This window comes from Aedes albopictus, chromosome 2 (assembly GCF_035046485.1).
Source record: "Aedes albopictus strain Foshan chromosome 2, AalbF5, whole genome shotgun sequence".
NCBI lineage: Eukaryota > Metazoa > Arthropoda > Insecta > Diptera > Culicidae > Aedes > Aedes albopictus.
This window is the reverse complement of record NC_085137.1, coordinates 518,624,870-518,631,950: the sequence shown is the minus strand read 5'-3', so window position 1 is coordinate 518,631,950 and position 7,081 is coordinate 518,624,870. Positions and strand designations below refer to the sequence as shown.

Below are 7,081 nucleotides of genomic sequence, written 5' to 3'. Positions count from 1 at the left end.
TCTAAATCTATTTCAAAGAAATTCCTCAAGGAATTCCCGAAGAATCTTCTAAAGGTAATCGTAGAAAAACTCTCGAAGGGATGTCTTATGGAATTTCTTGAGGAGCTTTAGAAATGAAGGAATTCCTCAAGAAATTTCTGAAGAATTTGTCAAGGAATTTCCGGTGGAATTCCTCAAGGGTTTTCGAAATAAATTCCTGAAATTATTTTTTAATTGATTCTTTTAAAAATTTCCGAATGCATTCCTCTAGCCACTTCCAAAGATATTCTCCAGGAATTTCCGAAGGAATTCCTTTAGAAATTTTCAAAGATGGTAATTCCGAACGAATTCATTAAAGGATTTTTCGAAGAAATTTCTCCAAAAATTTCTTAGCGTATTCCTCAAGGAAAGGAATCTTAGTTTGATTGGAATTTTTGAAAGAATTCCCGGAGAAATTCTTAAAGTATTTTCTGGAGCTTCTCAAACGAATTTCTGGTGGAATTAAGAATGATATTTGTAAAGAATTACTGGGGAAATTCTCAAAAGAATGCATGGTGAAATTCGTAATAAAACTTCTGGAAGAATTATTGAAGAAATTTCTGAAGGTATTCCCAACGGAATTACTGCAGGTATTTTTTGCTGGAATATCTACTTTAAAATAACCTTCAAAAATAAGAAATAAGAAATTTCTGGAGAAACTGCTGGATAAATTCAAATTCATGATGGTATTTGTTAAGAAATTCCTGAAGCAATATATTGAGGAATTCCTCAGGATTATAATCATATATGATTCTTCCATTGAACCATTCCTGTTAATCACCCATATTTCATACTTCACTTTTATTTTTTTTAATGATGAAGTATTTGAACTCCTTGTTACTGCAAACTGGTTTTCAGTGTAAGGGTGCTCGCCCCCCCCCTGGCCGAAAAGCTGGCTACGCCCTTGTGGAGGCGCATGGTTGTGAATGTCTATCCATGTTTGGGGTCATTTAAATATGACGATCATCGTTTAGCAGAGAGGAGGTGACACTCAATAATGTATTGAGTATACGGAAGAACGGGACAGAGGGCCGAAAAGGAGTCGAACATGCCCCAAAAATGATGGACGTGGCGTTAAAACCGCATCTTACTCCATTTTCCCCTAAAAAACTTCTAACTAGATTCAGTTTTATTAAAAAGTTCCTTTAGATATTAAAACATTACCAATTTCGTCAGCAAAACAGTTCATACAGCATTCGAGCAACAATATTCATGTTTTTTTTATCTCGTTAATATTTTTAGCCCTAGGCTAGTTCATCTCGGGACCCACGCTCTACTTCCCTTCCGAAGGAAGAACTCACCATTTTTGTGAGTTTGTCGGGAATGGGATTTGATCCCAGATCCGTTCCACAATGGGAAACAATCAGCTGCGTTTTTGCTAGAGTACCGGTAGAGGCGCTTTTCTGATAAATGCGGTAAACGTGATAACAGTGTAAAGTAACGGCGAAGGTTACGCTATGCGATCGTAGACGGCGCTCGTGTTCCACGTGTTTTTCACATATACAGCGGCGCCACCTGCACCTATCCACTCGGAAACATCATGCGCAGCACGGGTGGAAAATCAGAAAAAACGAAGTAAACAGCTTGAAATTTGTCTGGTGGTGTAATAAATTCTCTGTTACTATTGTCCATACAGCAATTTTTTGGTCAAAATAATATTTCATTCAAATGTTTATAACTTTTTTATACGTCAATCAAAAACGCTAAAATCTTGAGCAATCATAAACCATATATTGAAGCTCCATTGGTAAAATTTTGAGTGAGTTCGAATAAGTTTTCTGAAAGTTATAGAACTTTTAGTAAAACTTAAGATTTTAAACACATTTTTAAAACATTATATCGCAATATGTACTCGATGAAACTTTTTCCTTTTTTTTTGTGTTGCAGCTCATACCTAAGGCTTTTATATGCAGCTTCGTTTTAGGTTTTATATTCACTATAAAAAAAATACGAAAAATCTGTATGTGAGCATTTTTTGGAAATGTATCATATTTTGATCAATAAAAGTGCCAAGTGTTTCCAACTTTTGTAAACTCTCGTAATGTAATATTTTTATACAGGACCTACTAAACTACATATGAAGAGTAGGTCCTATGCATATGTCGTCCAGTTAATGCACTTTTATTGGTGGAAAACGTTTGGCAGATTATATGTGCAAAATATGTTAATTTTTTAAATATCGTCAACTACATAAGCACATTTTTCATATTTTTTGTAGTAAATATAAAACCACAAACATAGCTGCATATAAAAGCCATAGGTTTAAGCTGTAACACAAAAAAAAATGAAAAAGTTTCATCAAGTGCATATTTAGATATGTTTTAAAAATGTGTTCATAAATCTTATAAATTTTACTAAAAGTTGTATAACTTTCAGAAAACTTATTCGATCTCGCTCAAAATTCCACCAATGGAGCATTAATATATAATTCATGATTGGTCAAAATTTCAGCGTTTTTGATTGACGTATAAAAAAATTATAAACATTTGAATAAAAAATTATTTTGGCCAAAAATTTACTGTATGTACGAAAAATTAAATTCCATTTGGAATCCTCTATCTGCTAAAGTGTTTCTGTTGTGTCTACCCAGTCTCCCATTACAATAAAAAAAAAACAATTGCAACCAATGCAATGGTAAGTTTAAGTGTCCAGGATTTGTGAGATCATCGTGGTTTTGTGTGTTATAAATAGAAAGCCTCTAAGTATGAAGCACGAAAGTAAGTACAACTGACTGTATTTATTTTATTTGTTTATTATTTTGGTACACATTACATCAGAAGTAATCCTTAATTCGCTATTTAAACGTAGAAAATTAATGATAATCAATCACATTTTTTTATATTCGTTACTTTTGGGATACAATAAGTTGGATCAATTGAATTGATTGGAATTCCTAAATGCAGTTATTTGTTTTGATATGATATATATACATTGTTGATGTATTATAAAAAGTTAATACTGATATGTACAAGTAAAAAAAACTTAAGCTTCAAATTATTTTTTTACATATCTAAATTATTTAACTCAAAGTGGATGATGATAACTACGCCATATTAGGATAACGAGTGGATCAAAGCCTTGCTTGATGTTCGCTTTCAATAAAATTATTTATGCTCAAGAATCCTTCATTCTTTGGAATTATTGTTCATAGCCTACTGCAAATATTAATAAAGTGTGGTTTAGTATGCATGAAGTACATGTTTTAAATAATAGGAGGATCATCGGAATCATTACCTAATACGACATCTTCATACGCGGGCCTTCTGGGTCGATTCGAAAAAAGGGACAGGCGAATCCTTTGCACTAATTGGGTTTTCTTAGCTAATATGATGGTGGCTAAAATCACTATTACCGCACTTACAGGGATCAAAATTCCGCCTACTATGTGATGTGCTTCTGGGGCTTTCCTGTATACTTTGTCGTATGTGATTGATTTGTTGCCAGAAGATAACGTTGCATCTATTTCAATGCAGAAATCGTTATTTATCTTTTTATTATAATCAGGATTTTGTTTGAATGTTCGCAAACAAACACACAAGCCCTCATCACATGAAGAATTTGGTGGACATTGATTTAGCATGTCTATCAGACATGGTATAGCTAAAAAAACAAATACATAAAAACATTGCTCATTTTTTTTAAGAAACACTATATCTTACTGGAAGTTGCATTGCTCGCTGCACCAAAAATCAAAGAAACTAAACTAATACAACAAATTAATAATATACTGCTAATATCGTCTGAAATCATTCTCCACAATCACGAGATACTTTAAAACTTTTATCATCTAGATACTCTTCTTAAATAGACAAATTTGGTCTAAATGACGTTTTCTTTGTCATCCCTAAATGATAAGCCAGTGATTTAAACTCTATATGTCGAGTAGATTGATATTTTTCTTTTTGATGTATTTTAAGAATAGTATTGTCTTACACACAATAAAAAAGTGCGTATGTGCGAATATGTGAATAAATTTGCGAAATTTCATCAAAATCTAGTCAGCACCATCTCAGTGTTATCAGCGATCCGCTTTTTCATTGAACTATAATCCGTGTGACGAAGTTCATGGGTACTTTTAACAAAATTACTCAGCTAAGTTCCAACCAACCCAGTAGATTCCGGAATCTGTAACTAATTACATTACTATTACTATTGTGTGCATACATTTTTCAACTTTCACTGAAATATGTATTGTCATTTTTGTTCGTGTATTTCTGACTTTGGAACTGCGTTTGTGCTTACAGTGACGATAATCGTTAAAATAATAATAATAATAATGTGTCAATATGAAAGACTCCATGGCATGGCGTCATCAATCGCCAGGGAAAAATTTCAATTTTCTAGAAGGAAGTTTTAACGGAATTTGAATAATGTAATTCCTTTTTTTGTTATTTGGACATTAACCTTGAACATGCAATGGATTATTTTCGATGATTCTTTGTCGATGCCACTGTAAGGTGAATCATCCTTACCAAGGTTGTTATAATCTAAGCACAACAAAAAAGGTGAGCATTATTTTCCAAAGGGTGTATTGACGCTGATGGCAAGTCAATATAGCAACACGTTTAATTTGTTTCAATCACAAATAGGAAATACATCTATATTGAACATTAATACTTGGGGTTGTTGGATTTAAACAGTGGGGTGACACAGCTGTCAAACTCGGTACATCGCTGCTCCACCCATCATAGTTTTTGGTACGGCGCGTTTTGGTACCCACTTTCTGGACAGTATACCCTAACTTGCTCCTGATTTTCGGGTGTATGGCTCGTGTGTTGCTAGTGCTTATTTCGGAAATTACACATTTCAAGCGAAATATGTTGTTTTTGATGATAGTTTTCTCTTTCTTTATCACTTTGCACAATATTACATGTAGCAGCGAAGCAGTGTCGATGTTTCTAGCGCATTTTTGCCATATATGAAGTAATCAAAACAAACACATTGGACGCCATGTTAAATCGAATGTTGGGTTCCTGATTCTGGCCCTTCGGCATCCCCCTGGATTTTTTTTTATTCCGTGTCGGGTATTTCCATCACTGCGACCATTGTTTCGATCTATTGTGATATATTCCCCATTTTGTTTTTAGCTTTGTCCATATGACATAGCACTATTGGAAGTGATTGTCAATGTTGGACTTATAGCATTACTCCAGCACGGTATTGCGTACTGAATGAAGTGCACTACCGTACTGGGATTTGTTCTCCATATTTCAAAGGGTTCTGTGACGAATCGTACTGACCGTGCCTCCATGTGTACACATGTTGAACATTGACTAAGTTACAGCGAAAAAACAACACGTACAAAAAAAATCGCCGGGTGTGTTATATCTATGTATAACAAACATACACAATACACATATTTTGTGTTTGGTTTTATTCAGGCCGTTACAAATACTTCTGTCACATTTTGTCCAGCGGTCGAGGGCATTGGGGATAAATAGTTGTTTATGCAACAAGTTGCAATTTTTTTTTCGAATGAGTGTAATCAGTTTTGTACCCTTTAATTCCGCCCTATGTTGCTTATTCTTTGACAGATACGCGTATTCCGATTACCACTTGTAATCTTCCTCAGTGTCAGTTATCCACTCTCCACTTTATTGCAGAAAAGGAGAAGTGATCAACTCATCATACAAAAATCCAGCTCACTACTTTCAATCTAGAACTTCACTGATTGCGTCCTATTAGTGTTCACGAAACATTACAGGGTGCGGCAGGAAAAAATGCGAAAAGTTCAAGGCACTATTACACACTAAATATGGGATACATATGACTATTTTTTCATGACAGTGTATCAGTCAATGTCTATACATATTCTAGCACTAAAAATAAAAATGAACATATTTGATGTTTAACATGTGATAATGTAAGCCTATGAACAACCAGACCACACTGATCCAGAGCCATGTAGTTTCACATACTAGATGAAATAAGTACATATGTTTGATGATGTTGTAGAGAAAATGAAAATTTTTGTTTTATCAGATACGAAATTTAGCGACCTGTGTACTTTTCTGCGGTTTGAAAATTCTGATTGTCTTCAGCTTCAGGCGCCGCCCTGTAAAGGTTAGTGACAAAAATCTGAAAATTTTTAATTAACTTTTCAGAAAACTAGCCTATTAGAGATCATGGAACGTTGAAACATAGATTGGTTAACGTCAAATGGACGAAAACGAGGTTTGAAGTTGAAAAACACTTTCGCATTTTTTCCTGCCGCATACTGTAGGACAACATTATACAAAAATTCAGCTCATTACAACAATTCTATTACTACACCGAACGTGTCCTATGGGGCACGTTCGGTGAAGTTTTAGATTTGTAGTAATGAGCTGAATTTGTATGGTGAGAAGGTCAATTCTCCGTTTCTGCAATGAAATGGTGCAAAAAGCGTGGGTATTGTTATTCCTTGCCTAATTTGATGCTGTTTGAGCAAAACTTTGGGCAACAATGTTGTTGTTTTCTCCATTTCTTGCAACATAAACAACATAGTTATCCAAAGTTTTGCTCAAACAGCATCGAATTAGGCAAGGAATAACAATACCCACGCTTTTTGCACCATTTCATTGCAGAAACGGAAAATTGACCTTCTCACCATACAAATTCAGCTCATTACTACAAATCTAGTACTACACCGAACGTGCCCCATTATCTTGTTAAAATGAATAAACAATTGGGTTTTTAAATTAAGAAAAGTGTATCGATTTTTTGATTTTATACGAAAGAGCACCTTTTTCTGAGCCACAATGATTTTTTTCAGATTTTTAGAACTTTATTTTGGTACCTAAAATCAATTTCAAAGAGATTTTTTGAAATCACCTTTTGACAGCTGGGTAACTGTTTGACAGCTCCACCCAGTACAAAATGCGACGAGGGGTGATTCGACAAATCGCTCCCATACAAACTTCAAATTGATTTTTAAATAGGTTCCCGGGCACCCAAATTCATGAAAATTTGGATTTCGGCTCAGTTTCGCATGCAGATTCAGAATATGGAATTATCTCAACACCGCTAAAGAAGCCAATTGGGTTTTTGAATTTTGAAAAATTTATAGATTTTTTAATTTTAT

At 34.2% G+C, this 7,081-nt stretch overlaps 1 long non-coding RNA gene across 1 annotated transcript; it reads right to left on the bottom strand.

Moving 5' to 3' along the window:
• Positions 1-2,721: 2,721 nt before the first annotated feature.
• LOC109409655 (uncharacterized) lies at positions 2,722-4,127 on the bottom strand. The gene is made up of 3 exons (XR_009998133.1): positions 3,678-4,127; positions 3,253-3,618; positions 2,722-3,173 (listed from the first exon to the last, which is right to left on the bottom strand). It is a non-coding gene; the product is annotated as an uncharacterized LOC109409655 (long non-coding RNA).
• Between the last annotated feature and the right edge of the window lie 2,954 nt (positions 4,128-7,081).